The 13845-nt window shown below is 46.1% G+C and overlaps 1 protein-coding gene across 14 annotated transcripts in view; it reads right to left on the bottom strand.

Moving 5' to 3' along the window:
* FRMPD3 (FERM and PDZ domain containing 3) overlaps positions 1-13845 on the bottom strand; it is a 131015-nt gene that overhangs the window by 79612 nt on the left and 37558 nt on the right. The window contains exon 1 of one of the 14 annotated variants that reach the window (XM_019715214.2): positions 3907-3966. The exons of 12 other annotated variants lie outside the window; for them this stretch is intronic. The gene's annotated coding sequence lies outside the window, so the exon portion shown is untranslated. Of the gene's footprint in view, positions 1-3906; positions 3967-13845 lie in introns of those variants that run through there. One more of the 14 variants, XM_074323527.1, reaches the window with a different exon arrangement.

Below are 13845 nucleotides of genomic sequence, written 5' to 3'. Positions count from 1 at the left end.
TGACCCTGGATGAGTCACATATTCTTTTGCGACCTCAGTTTTCTTGTTGGTCAAACAGGACTAATAATGCCTTCCTGTCTTACTTCATGGGGGTGTTTTTGAGGATCAGTGGAGGTAATAGATGAGAAGGAGCTTTGAAAAGTATAAAGCCACTAGACAAATGTTAGGGATTAGTTTGTCTCCAAAGTGGGAGGGGGCTGCTGGGAAGTAAATCTTAAAAGAAATTGTGGCTGACTTCCAAATTGATTGCACTGGATTCCATCTTCCCGGAATCACTGATCCTGCACCTGGGCAGGAGTCTCTGCTCTGTGAAATATCGTCCTCCCTCAGCAGTACCCATGACACACGGGTTAGTGATGACCTGGCCTTACGCCAGGGGGATTATTTGGGGGACCTGAGTGGAACCAGTGGGGTAGTCTTGGCTTCCGGGTCTCTAATTCTTGGCAACAGCAGCATCCTCCCCCCACCCGAGCCGAGGACTGCACGTGTGTGAGTAGAAACCACTTGAGGCCCCCAGAGACACCCCTTCAGGAAGCACAGGGCTCATGCCAGACAGCAGAAGGTGGAGCTGAGGGTAGATGCTCTATTCTTTTGGAAGCTGGGAGTTCTGGGTTCACCCCAGCTAGCTTAGATGTACAACAGAACTAGTGGAGCCACTGGGACGGTCTCTGGCTTGCTCTGCTCACCCTTGCAAGCCATCCCAAACAGACCTACAATCTTAAATTACAATATTATTCTTGCTATGCAAAACGTAGCTTCAAGATGAATCCCCAATTTCCAGAAGCACTCTCCCCTACCCCCTCCTACCCAAAGTAAACACACACTCTAAGGAAACTTGGGGTCTAGCCAGGTAAACAGTTTCCAGACAAATCTGCTAGCCTCCCTGCTTTCTCTCCCTTCCCCCATCAGATTATCACCCTGAAGCCCCTTTGATATAAAAATGCTAGAACTAACGCAGAACAGGGAGGGCTCAGAGCCTGGGTACCATGGCCAGCCAAGCCCAGAGCTGCCCTGCACAGCTCTGGAGCCAAACTAGAATGGAAGTCAGAGGCAGCCATGGAACAGAGCCCAGCCGTGGGCCATGGCACCTTCAGCCAGCATGTCCCTGGGACAGGCACAGAACAGACAGACTCCACACCCAGGCTCCCCCTTGGCGGTGTAGGAGCCCATCCCTCTTGAGGCTGAGGCTCCTCTCAACGTCTTCATAGATTCCCTTGTCACATCTATCTCGCCCAGGCTGCTCCTCTTAATAAAGTGCCCCCGTGGACACTCCAGACAGCCTGATGTTATCCTTTAATCTCCTGCCCTTTCTTCCCAGCATGGGCCACACAGCAGTGATTCAGGCCTCCCAGGTCACAGGACAGTCTCCTGGGGAAATGTTTCCTGTGCACACCCCAGCCAGGGCATGACAGAAGTTTTGGGCGTGGGTGTATCAAATACTCCTTCCCTGCCTCATCTGGGTGGTCTGGGGCCCTGGATTCAGATTCTCACCTGGAGTTCCCATGCCCACCTCAGCCTGCATATTCTTTCCTGGGCTAGCTGCTGTTGCTCTCTCCCAGCTGTATATCTCAAGTCCAATTTGCAATGCCTTTCTCTCAATGATTGTCAATAAATCCCCCATCTCTATCCCCTAGAAAGACTAGAAAGCTTCAAGATCCAAAGGAATGAATCACTGACGGTGAAATTTCAGGCACAATGACAGGCAACTGAGGAGACATATTTGATCACATTGTGTTTACCTATGTGTAAGGCTGGCCCTGAGGATATTCTGGCATTTTCCCTCGACTATAATGAAGACTTGGAATAATAGCATAGAAAGCAACAGAAAATACAGCAGGCTAGGAATAGGGATATCCTGCTGCTCATCCCAGCTCTGGCACTAATTAGATCTATGACCCTATACTTCCTCTTTTCTAGGCCTCAGTTCCCCATATGTCAATAGAGAGTACTCAGTTAGCTGGTTGCCAGGGTCCCTTCCTGTTCTAACAGGCTCGGATTCTAGGCTATATGGCTCTGAAACACGCTGATGTTTTCTATAGAATGGGCCCTCATTCCAGGACACTGGGCATGGCTCTGTGTATGCACAGAAATTAGAAGGGTATGAAAGGTTGGCACCACGGGCATGAGCCTGGCACTGTTATTCAACAATGTAGCCAGTGTCTGACCTACCTCTGCTAGGGAGAAAAGGGAGAATTGTTCATTGTCCCCCACCCCATCTTGGGGACAGGACCCCTCCATTGCCCAGCAATAGCTTTCTGCCCACGAATCCCCTATGTCCTCCAGGACTGACTCCAGCGGCTCCAGGATTAGGCTGCCATTCCACCAGTGAGCACTCTACCACCATCACACTACTCAGATCTGATATTCCTGAGTTAGTGATCAATAAACAGCTGCTGCTCCAAGAACCTGAGTGTCCTCCAACTGTCCCCACCGCTTTCCGATCCAGCAACCAAAGGGTTAATGCTGGGGCCCTCCAGGACACTGTTCCAGTTCTAGAGTCATTTCTTTCCTGACCATTTGTCCCTGACCATTTGTCAAGGGCTTTCTGAATTGAGGTATGCCCCACTCCCTGCCTCTGAATCAGGTGGGCCCTGGTTGTTTCACAGAAGGAAAAAAAAGAAGGCAGCAGGGGGTGGGGAGCTGGCTCTGTAGTTAGTAGCCACTGTCTTCATGACCCTCTGCCCTGCAATTTGGATCCAGTTGCCAGAGGATGACATCAAATGTGTTGAAGTTGGAGGGACCCTCCTTCCCACTATTACCTGACCTGGTCACTGATTCTGTACCCCCACTGGCTCCGCGTTTCCAAGGGCTGTCAGGTGCTCCCGCCTGCTCCCCGGGCCCGCGGGGTACTTACCACCATTTTCTTTCCCTCGTTCATGGCTGACCCCTTGCTTTCTACTCCTGGGCAGAGCAATCCTCTCTAGCTTTGAAACCACCCCCCACCCACTTGGCTCCTGTCTCCCTCTGTTCTTCTACTTCCTTCTCTCTGCCAAGGCCTAGCTGCTCCAATGGGTGCTTTGACCCTGCGGTGCAAATGTTCTGTTCTCGCTGGGCCCTGTATTAATTTGCTCCCATTCGTGAGCTGCTTTGTTAACATGCATGGCCTTTTCTAGATGTGTAGTGCTGCTCCCTGCTGCCTCTGTTACCTCCCCCACCCACACCCTTTTTAACCTTGTAATAATGGGCCCTCCCCTGTGGAGAGGGGGTTGGGCTTTTTCAAAGCCCTTTCTTGTACCTGCCTTAGTAGTTCAATACATCCTCACAACCTCCATCGGAAAGGAAGTGGGCGTGATTACTGATCCCTACCGGATGGGTGAGGAAACCAGGGTTCCAGGAGGTGAGGAGGCCTGCCTGCGAGAATAGATACTGTGTGCTGGCCCAGTGGGCCTAACCACAGTTCTTTTCCATAGTAACCACACGTTTATGACACTCATCTTTACCTTCGGCACGGCCCTTTGAGGCCCCAACCAAGTCCTGAGAAAAGTGCACGCGTGCATTCACAATTGCGATTTTGGTTACGACTGTGTGAGGGGTCATAGAACCACTGGGGTCAGGCCCCTGCACAGTATTATTTAAAAAGGACCCAGGTGATTCTAATGTGTAGCCAGGGATGAGAACCACTGCTTGAAAGGAAGAGGTGAAAAGAGATGAGAGCGTAAACACTTTAGCAGCCGAGAACTTTCTTACAAAGCTTGGGCATCCCCAGCAAGAATTGAAGGTAGACTGTAAAGTGAACTCTGGCCTAGTTTCCCTGCCTCAGTTTCCTCCTTTCTGCCTAAAGGAAAATATTCCGCAGGCCTCCTCAGCCCCTCCCCAGCCCTTGACTGGCTTTGTAAATCAGTCACCACTGGGTTTGCTGTGTGAAGGGGTATAAAGAAAGAAACGCACCCCACTCCCCATACACACATGCTTGCCAATTGCTCTGTAAGCGTTTCCTTAGTGTCTTCTGCTGGCAAGAGTAGAGCTCAATTCCCCTGAATAAGGCATGGGGTCTCTCTGGAGGTGAAGGGTAGATTCTTTCATTTCAGTCACCTGGAAAGAGATACTCCTCAGGTAAGAGACTGGAACATAATGATCATCATAATAGCTATCATGCATTAATCACTTACTGTGTGACAGGCATTTCACTTCTATGACCTTGTTAATCCTTATTCTCCCCCTCTGAAGTAGGTATTGCTATTATCCCTATTTTACATGTTAGGAAAATGAAGCTCAAGAGGTGAAGTTATTTGCCCAAAGGTCACCCAGTTAGTAAGCAAATGTGTTTTGTTTGACCTGCAGAGTGTTTTCAATTTTTTAAAAAATTCATTGCTAACATTTAAAATCCTCAGATTTCATATAAGAATCCAGATTTCTGGCTTCTCTCGAAAAATTCTGGCTGGCAACCCTGGGGCTTAAAGTCCCATCCAACAATGATCAGCTGGAACAAAGTAGCAGTGCCCCTTCTGGATGAGGGATGGGCTCTCCAGGTCACCCCAGACCCCACCACTCCTTCTGTACCGTCATCATGGGGCCAAGTGTCCCCTGTCATTTAATATTGTCCTTCTACTGTTGTGTTGCTGTTTTCTTCTTAAAGGATAATAAAGAGAACGAAACATTTCTTGGGCATACATCTGACCTTGCCCTTGTGAATACATTTATTCCTTTGGGGCTGGCCCTGTAGGCATCTGAGCTTACGATCCCTGTACTCCATTCCTTTCCTCTGCCTCTTTAACATAAGGAGAAGGAAGGCTGGGCATCCATTTGGGAGAGCACTTGTTGGTGGCTGGGACTCTAGGTGGTCTCTGGCCCATGGAGGCAGGCTGGGAGTTAGGAAAGGGGAATGGGTCCCCAAGGACCCCTGCAAGGAAATATGACTGAGTGATACCTTCTAGGGCCGATTGTGTAGTTTATCTTCCTGGTCCTCATCTGTGAAATGGGCATAATGATAATAATAGTACCACATCTACCTCATGGGGTTATTATGAAGATTAATTAAATTAATATATATTACATATACATTTAGAAGTGCCTGGCTCAGAGGAAGTGCTCAACAAATGGTAGCTTTTTTTATTATTATTGTCCATGTTGGTTTCTATTTTGTCATCTCCTAGCCTTTACCTCATGGTTTTCTCTGAAAGTTTCAGCCTGATCTAAACAATCCTGTGGAATATTAAAGGACCTCTGTGATGGGTCAGTGTTACAGGGGGAGGTGAATCTTAGATTCTTAGTTCTTCCCGCAGAAATCGTCTCCTTCGAGGGCCAGTAGTGGAGGTCCTGGGGGACACTTTATTAAGGAAGACAACATTTCCTACTCTAGGGAGAAGGCAGTCTTTCCTTTGCTCATGGGAACCACACCAAGCTCTTTGACATTTCCATACTTCTACACTTGCTTCTTCTTTACCCAGAATGCCCTCAGCTATCTTGTCTACCGGAAACCTCCTACACATCCTTCTGGACTCAGCTTGAGTTACCTTCACTGGGAAACCCTCTCTGAGCCCCATCTGCCTCCCCAGGCAGAATTAATTTAAAAGTCTACCCTACCATTAGAATGTGCATTTGTGGAGGGCAGGGCAGGGCATAAGTCTTGTCCACTGTAATCCCAGTGCCTGGGGCAAGAATAGGTACCCTGCAAAGGCTGGTTGAATGAACTGGGAGGAGGTGTACGTGGAGAAGAGAAAGGTTCATGAGCACGTTCTAGCAGCCACATTTTCTGGGGCTCTCTGGCTTCCAGCAGACCTTCTAAGTCTGCATCTGAGTAGTCCCCCAAGTTCTTCAAATTAACATTACAAATTATCCCTGCCCCTCCCAGGCCTACTCTAAGGCTTACCTGTAAGGTAGGTGAATGTGACTCTTTTTGGAGCCTTTTCCAACTTTCAGTATGCCCTTTCACTGTTGAACAACACTTCACTGTAATGGACCCACAAGCTTCCATCCCTCAGGCTGTTCAGTGGGCCCCCCAAAGCATTGACCATTCCTTTGGGGATCCCTTCTGAGCATTAAAACTGAGATGTTTCGTGTCCCCATTTCTGTCAGGCCCTGCTCTCCCACTAGGTCTCCCTTCCTAGACAATATATTTTTATCTCCGATGTTTCTACCCAAAGTGGATTCCCAGCCCTGGGAGGCTAGCTAGGGAGCTGTTCTGGATGAGTGGGGTTCTAACACCCTTTCAGTAACATCCCACAGCCTATCCCGTAACTCAGGAGTGGATTTTTCTCACTTTGTTATAAGTATGAGTCTTTCACGGGAGAGCAGACTAACTCAGCTGGGGTGAGATTTGTATCATCGATCCTGCCACCCTCCATTAACAATAACACAGGGTAACCATGGAAGCCCCACAGCCCTGCTCAGCAGTTTTCTTCCTCCTACTTCCACCAGTGTGGTACAGGTCGCCATGTCCTGCCCCAGTGCAACTCCTCCACCCCATTTCCTGTTTCCAGTAGACAATCTGAGCTCCTCTGCCTGTGTGCGAAAAACAACTTGAGCGCCATTAACAGGAAACAGTATCTTTCAGAAAAGCTAGATGATTCTAAAGCATTAATGGACATCTTTTCAATCTTATCTCAGGAGGAGCTAATGTCTTGTGAGGTGGCACTGAGCCAAGGACTGCTTGGTACAGCAGCCCTCCAACTCTGAGAACACATGTCCTAGTGCCTAGGATGTGCCAGAAGAGCCAGGTGAGAGCCAGGGAGCAATGAGAAAACCCAGGATGTGAGCTCCCATAGAGTGCCAATTCCAATGCCACATGCGTGTGCACACACACACACACACACACACACACACACACACAGAGACACAGGTGGGGCCAAACCTTGGCACAAAAATACCACCCACACTCTTGCTATAAGACCCACATGTGATTTGCCAACAAATTGCAAATTAACCTCCTAGTGAACAGATTAATGGTATTCATGGTAATTTATACTCCAAGTTTCATAGCAACAGACTTTGAGCATTCTGGTTGCATAAGAATTCAAGGATTTTCAAGTTCCTGGAGACATTGTAGTAATTAACCTGATAAGCCTATGTGAATTAGCTCCAATATGACACTGTCATTTTTGAATCCAATATCCAGGGTATTTGCCCAGAAGGTTGCCCCTCACCGCTCCAGCTCCTTGGCTTGAGGTGCTAAGCTGACAGATGCCAATCTACATTTGTCTATGGAAATGAGGCCCCTGAGCAGAGCTCCTCATCAGATGCAGAAAGGGAATGGACAGTTACAAATGGTCCACTTGCATGGTGACAAGAATGGAGTCAAGGCATCCAGGAGAAACGGGAATTGGGCCTCAGTCAATTTGCACAGGACTGACAGCTACTTTTTTTAAGATCCTTTGGTTTGAGGGCAAAAATTCCTGACTTGCACAAGAGTTTGAGCTTTCCAACTGAAGGTCAGGAAGACGAAGCCTCCTTGTGGCATGTTGCCAAGTGCCACTGGAGTTTTTGTCTTTCCAGAAAGATCAGCTTCCTAAAATATAACCAAAAGCTGGGGTTCCCTGTTTCTTCCCAGGGAAAATGAAGTTTAATTGGCTCTATTTCCAATTTTGAGCAAAAAAAAAAAAAGAAAAATCACAGAATGTACTCAACTCCCTCATCAAATCAATCGACCTAACGGCACAGCTTGTGTCTGGACTGGTTACTTTGTAATAATGTTTAGCCTCAGAGGGTGGTCACTCTTCTGCATCCCACCCCTGAGGAGCTCCATTCCTGACCTCCTTCTTGTTTGATCTCTTGAACCACCAGGGCTCACTGAATCCCCTGGTTAATTTGCCCTGTGCTTCCTGCTCTGCAGGGGACAATAATGATGTGCATAGAGGAGAGTATCATTGCGCACTGGGCCTACCCACTACTGCTCTCAGCTCAGCTCTCCCCAGTACCTCAGATAGTTACTTTTGGTGCTGCAGCCCCACAGATTATCTCAGAAACAGCTTTCTGGAGCTCCCATTTGGGAATGGGGGAAGAGCAGGGAAATAATGTAGAGAAACTGTTCAGTCACCCATTCCCAACCTGCCACTAATGGGCTACCATCTGCAACTCAGAATTCTCCAGAATGCAAGGCCAAACAGGGTGACAATCACAGCAGCCTCACCACTCTTGAAGAGCTAACACTCAGAGGTGATAAAACACTTGAAACATACCAGGGCCATTTGGTGATAACTATCTTTATCTGTCTTCCTGAGCAACCTTTACCTAAGTCAGGATTTTAGAAGCGTTGGAAGGCCTCTTGTGACTTTCTCTCTGAATGCGTGCACGGAGCCATCATTCCAAGATGATGCCTGTGGCCACTTTCCCTCTTGTCTACCTTCCCTTCTCACCACACCAAGCCCCTATTCACCCAGCTGCCAACCCGTTCTTTGACTGCCAACAACACTTAGTGTCCACCACACTGGCCACCACACTGGAACTGTGGGCCCAGGGCCCCAGGGCCTGCAGCACACTGCAAGAGCAATGCACATCCATCCCCTTTGAAGCACTGCCTGTGGGTGTGTCAGTCAATATCCCACCATAATGAGGATACAATGATGAGGAGGAGGAGGAGGAAAAGGAGGAAGAGGAAGAGAGGGAAGAGGAGGAGGGGGAGGAGGAGAACAGTTCCTATGTGGGGAGCACATAGGAAAAAAATGCAAGTAGAATCACTGTTGGGGGAGTGTCCTAAATTTTTAACATTACCAATGGGTATTGATACTTAGAAAAGCTAGGAACCATTGGCATTAATGGGTTTGCGTTTAGCTTTAAACTGATGGGCTCTGAACAGTGGCATTGCCAGCGTCATTGAGCAGGTGAGAAATTCAAATGAAACCTTGGATCTTCTGATCCAGCATGGAGTGTTTCCAGGGTCTCCTTTCCTCTTTACTCTGCTGCTTCTGCTCTGACAAGAGTGTGAGAGAAATCAGAATCACAGCTCCAAACCCAGAATGGGCAACCTCTGGGGTTGGCAGGCCCGCTAGCCCAAGGGGCCTAACGGCATATGTCTTTCACTTTCACATATCTCTCAATAACACCCTTCTGCTCATGGCACCGCTTCTCCCTGCACTCAGAGCAGACAACCCTGGTCAGCCTTAGAAAGTGGCCACTAAGAAGGTGTTTAGTGACAACCTCCAAGAAACCTCGATGAGAGCTTCGTCCATGTCCTAACAGAGCTTGGGCATGTCAACACTTTTCTGTACAGAATAGTTGCATCTCTGACAAGTTTCTTGCAGATCAAATTTCACATACCAAAGCCTATTTTCCATTTAAGTTTTAACATAAAATTGGAGATGTATTTTTCTGAGGAAAAAATGGGGCCCTGAGATTTAATTTAAAAATGTGTTTATGAATGCAATGTAGTAACACACTTGAAAATCACAAATATGAATGAAAAAAATGACAATTTACATATAAAATATTAACCATGCCCCCAAATGAGTCACAAGATCTGAATACAAAATAGCTAGTGTTATTGTGATGTTTGGCACAATAGCTTAAAGGCCTAAAAGAAAAACAACAGCTTAAGAGAACAGAACATACTGGACTGAAAAGTTGTCCAGCTTCTATAAAATTGCCTTTCTAATAGTCTACCGCAGGGGACCATGCAACATTCTTTAAAGGCTCAGATCCTGAGCTCTAGTGCTCTGGAGAAACTGCTGGATTTAGGAAACAAACAGGTTGATCTGGGCCAGAGAACAGATGAAGGAGCACAGCCGTGGCACTGCTTAAAAACGCTCCAGGAAATGAGTTAATTGGGGATGGTGGTATGGGAAGACTTTCTGGTAACACAAGATTCAGAAGACTTGAAACTTCTGTAAAGTGAGGCTTTGGGTAAAGTATAACGAATCTGCCCCTTAATTTCTAAATGTTGTTTTGGCTAGTCTTTCTATGGAATCTGTGGACAACGAGAAATTCCTATGGAAGGGCTTTGCAGCCTTAGTACGATTGTCCCTCAATATCTGCAGGGGATTTGTTCCAGGACCCCTTGCAGATACCCAAATCCGAAAATGCTCCTGTCCCTTATATAAAATGGCATAGTATTTGCATATAACCTATTTTTGCATATGGGCTGCAGCAGGATATGCCTACACATCACTTCATTTGCGTGAATTCAGTGTAGTGCTCGGCATGTGGCAAATTCAAGTTTTGCTTTTTGGAACTTTCTGGGATTTTTAATATATATATATATATATATATATATATATATATATATATATATATATATATATATAATTTTTTTTTTCAATCCATGGTTGGTTGAACCCATGGATGCATGACCCTTGGATACAGAGTGCTGACTGTATTTCCCCAAGGTATGTTTCAGGGAATACCAGTCCCAGAAGAGTCTCCATAAAGAGGTCCCATGGATAAAAAAAAAGTTTTGAAAATGCCAGGTACTCTAAGTCAGTGCTTCTCAAACTTCAATGTGCATACAAGTCACCTGAGGATTTTCTTACAACGCTGATTCTGACTCTGTAAGTCTGGAGTGGAGGCCTCAGATTTTGCATTTCCAGGAAGTTCCCCGGTGATGATGTCTAAGCTGCCAATCCTCAGACCACACTTTTTGTGATACATCCTCTTGGAGAGTCACGATTCTCATTAGTATGTTAAGGCCTCCGTGAAACCCTTTAGTAAAGTTTAGCTTATCTAATTCAGCATTTGTCAAACTCATTTGTAACCAGAAACCTTTTTCTCCCCCATGGTACCTATTAATCCCTCACACTCAGGGTACTGTGGAAGCCAATTTGGGAAGTGCTGCTCAAGCTAATACTACTCTACCTGGAATGACTTCACATCATCTGAGAAGTACACATTTTGGATCATGGCCATAGACCTCATCTAGGGCTAGTTAATAGCCCTGCAGAGACAAAGATATGCCAGGGCTGTGAACTGCCATTGGTTTTCAAAGACTCCAAGCTCAATGACAGCAAAATACCATAAAACTCTATTTACCATCCTGCTATACTCACCACTTTCCAAAGTGCTTTACAACCTTAATGTGGCTTGAGCTGAAACGAAAACAGGGAAAAATGAAGAGATTTGGAGCAGAGAGGAGCAGGCATTTTCAAAACAGGAATGAAATGAGATGATGAGCAAATGACATTGAAAGTAGGCAGGAAGTAAAGGACTCAGGGGTTAGTTGGGGCGAGGAAAAAGGAGGAGGCATCAGCAAGAGACGCTAGTGAGCAGGGAAGTGCAATGACGAGAAAATAAATACTCTATAAAATCCAATCCTATAGAATGAGGAGGAAGAAAACAAGAAGAGAAGAGTCATCTTGTTTACCTGGCCTCTGCCTGTATAGGTCTCAGCTACGTATTTTCCCAAAGTTCTGCTGTACAAATTTTTTGGCCAGGAGGCCCTCTCTGAGCAGATTTCTCATTCTCATGGCATTGGCTGCCAGATGGAAAGGGCTTGGGTTGTCAGTCATGTAGGAGGGCATCTGCTCACACTCATGGTGGCCTGTCACTCCAGCCCCTATCCCAGTTAGCAGATGGATCCGAGAAAGATCTCCAATTATCAGTAGCCAGTAGCAGACAGTGCTCCCAAACTGGAAAAAAAAAGGTGGGGGAGAGATGGGAACCCCTGACGTGGGAGGCAGTACAGCATAAAAGTTCAGGTTCTGCAGTCAGACAGAGACCACACCCCAGCTCTGCTAGTCACTAGCTGTGACGTCATGGGGTAAATTAGCCTGTCTAAACTTCAGTTTTCTCCTCTGTAAAATAGGGTTAAAAATAGGATCTACCTCATAGCAACATGGTAAGGAATGATTAGGGAGATCCTGGTAAGACAGGATAGTGCCTGACACATAATGGAATTCAATAACTGTTAAGTGCTATTAGTATTATAGTTGTCCCCCCTTATCTGCAGGGGATACACTCCAAGACCCCAAGTGGATGCCTGAAATTGCAGATAGTGTCAACCGTGTGTGTAATGGTTTTTTCCTATACATACATCCTTTTTCTCTTAAAAGAAGCACTTCACAGCTTCTCTTTGGCATATCCAAATTGCCAGCATCACTACTCCTGCACTTTGGGGCCATTATTTAGTAAAGTAAAGGTCACTTGAACACAAGCACTGTGACACTGCAGCAGTTCATCTGATAACCGAGATGGTTACTAAGTGACTAACAGACGGGGAGCGCGCACAGTGTGGAGACACTGGACAAAGGGATGATTCCCATCCCAGGCAGGATGGGATGGGACGGCACAAGATTTCATCACGCTACTCATAACGCTATGCAACTTAAAACTTATGAATTTTTTCTTCTGGAATTTCCCATTTAATATTTTCAGATGGCGGTTGACCACAGGTAGCTGAAACAATGGAAAGCAAAACTGTGGATAAGGCGGTAAGGGCACTGTATTCTTTTTTATTATTACGAAAGCATTTTAGTACAGTTGCTTGGCACAAAGAAAGTGCTTGACAAATGATTGCTGAGATGATGACAGGATGACAATGACCATGACCATGACAACCATGATGCTGTTGTTGCTTCACCTCAGCTTTGCTTTGGCGGCTGACATCAGGAAGTAGTAAGCTTTGAAAGGCACTGGGGTCAAATACTCCTGGGTTTAAATCCTGACTCTGCTACTGACTAGTTACTGAGAAGTTTTCCCACTTGTAAAATGGGATGATGATGCTACTTAGCTCACCGTTATGAGGATGGAATGAGATAATGCATGTGAAGTAGTAAGCCCAGTGCCTGGTGCATTATAAGCACCAACAGCTGGTAGCCGATTAGCTAGTGATCCAGTGTCTGAGAATTGGAGAGCTCGGGGAAGCAAAGTTTCAGGAGTCAAGGTGCCCTCACAGTCTTTTCTGAGGATCACACATAGGCCAGTAAAAGGCTTATATATGCACCATGTGCCTTTTCACACATTACCATTCACACATACAAAAGGGAAATAATGTGTTCAGGTCCTTATACAGAAACCCACCTGTTTGCAGAGGAGAATTTCCAGTGCATAGAATTCTTGGCTCAGAGCTTACAGTGTTTTTTTCCAAAGTGCCTTTTAGCTCAACAAAAGGAGTTCAAAAAAGAGATTACTAAAACCCACTAGAAGTACCAGGCATGCAGGTTTGTGTCACTATCAAATCCAAAACACCTAGCCCAGTAGCTGGCATATGATGGTGCCCAACAAATATCCACTGAATAAAACGTCACGTTTTCATCCCAAAGTAGTTTTGTAGCATATGTATGTGTGTGTATATATATATATATATATATATATATATATATATATACACATAGACATATATATATATATATATATATGTATGTGTATATATATATATATATATATATATGTATATGTATATATATATGCATCAAGGACGTTTTTCTTTGCACTTAGGAAAGTCCTATCAGTCTGCAAATGGGCCAAATTTGAATATCGGCCATAAGGGCTAGACACCCACAAGTACACAAAGACTCCGCAAGTGGATACACAAACAGGCACTCTCTAAATGCTTTGCCAACTTTGGGCCTCCCCTGCAAGATGTGGGCCCTGGCTCCTTGGATGGAAATAGAGTGCGTCTGTGATGGTTCTCAGAGCCAGTGGAGATGTAACAATGAGGCCATCCAGGGTCCTTGTCAAAACCATGTGGATGTGGGGTGAAATTTCAATCATCTCACCAGCTGGCACCAGAATCCCTCTTAAATGGAGAACTGGGACTGTCTTTAGGAAAAGGTTTTGATAAGCTGCTTGCCTTGACAGCATGGGTAGGCAGGAGCCAAGACAACAGAGGAGAAAGCTTAACGTTGGGTGGTGAAAATGATCAGAACTTTGGGGCTGTGGAGGAGCAGAGGGGAGAGGAGTAGATGGAGGAGAGAGAGGGGAAGTGGGGAACATGATGGGAGGCTAGAGCCTGACTGGGAAAATGACAGGGATTCCTTAGGT

This window comes from Rhinolophus sinicus, chromosome X (genome assembly GCF_036562045.2).
Source record: "Rhinolophus sinicus isolate RSC01 chromosome X, ASM3656204v1, whole genome shotgun sequence".
Taxonomy (NCBI): Eukaryota; Metazoa; Chordata; class Mammalia; order Chiroptera; family Rhinolophidae; genus Rhinolophus; species Rhinolophus sinicus.
Note: the sequence above shows the minus strand (reverse complement) of the source record. Positions and strands in the feature narration are given on the sequence as shown.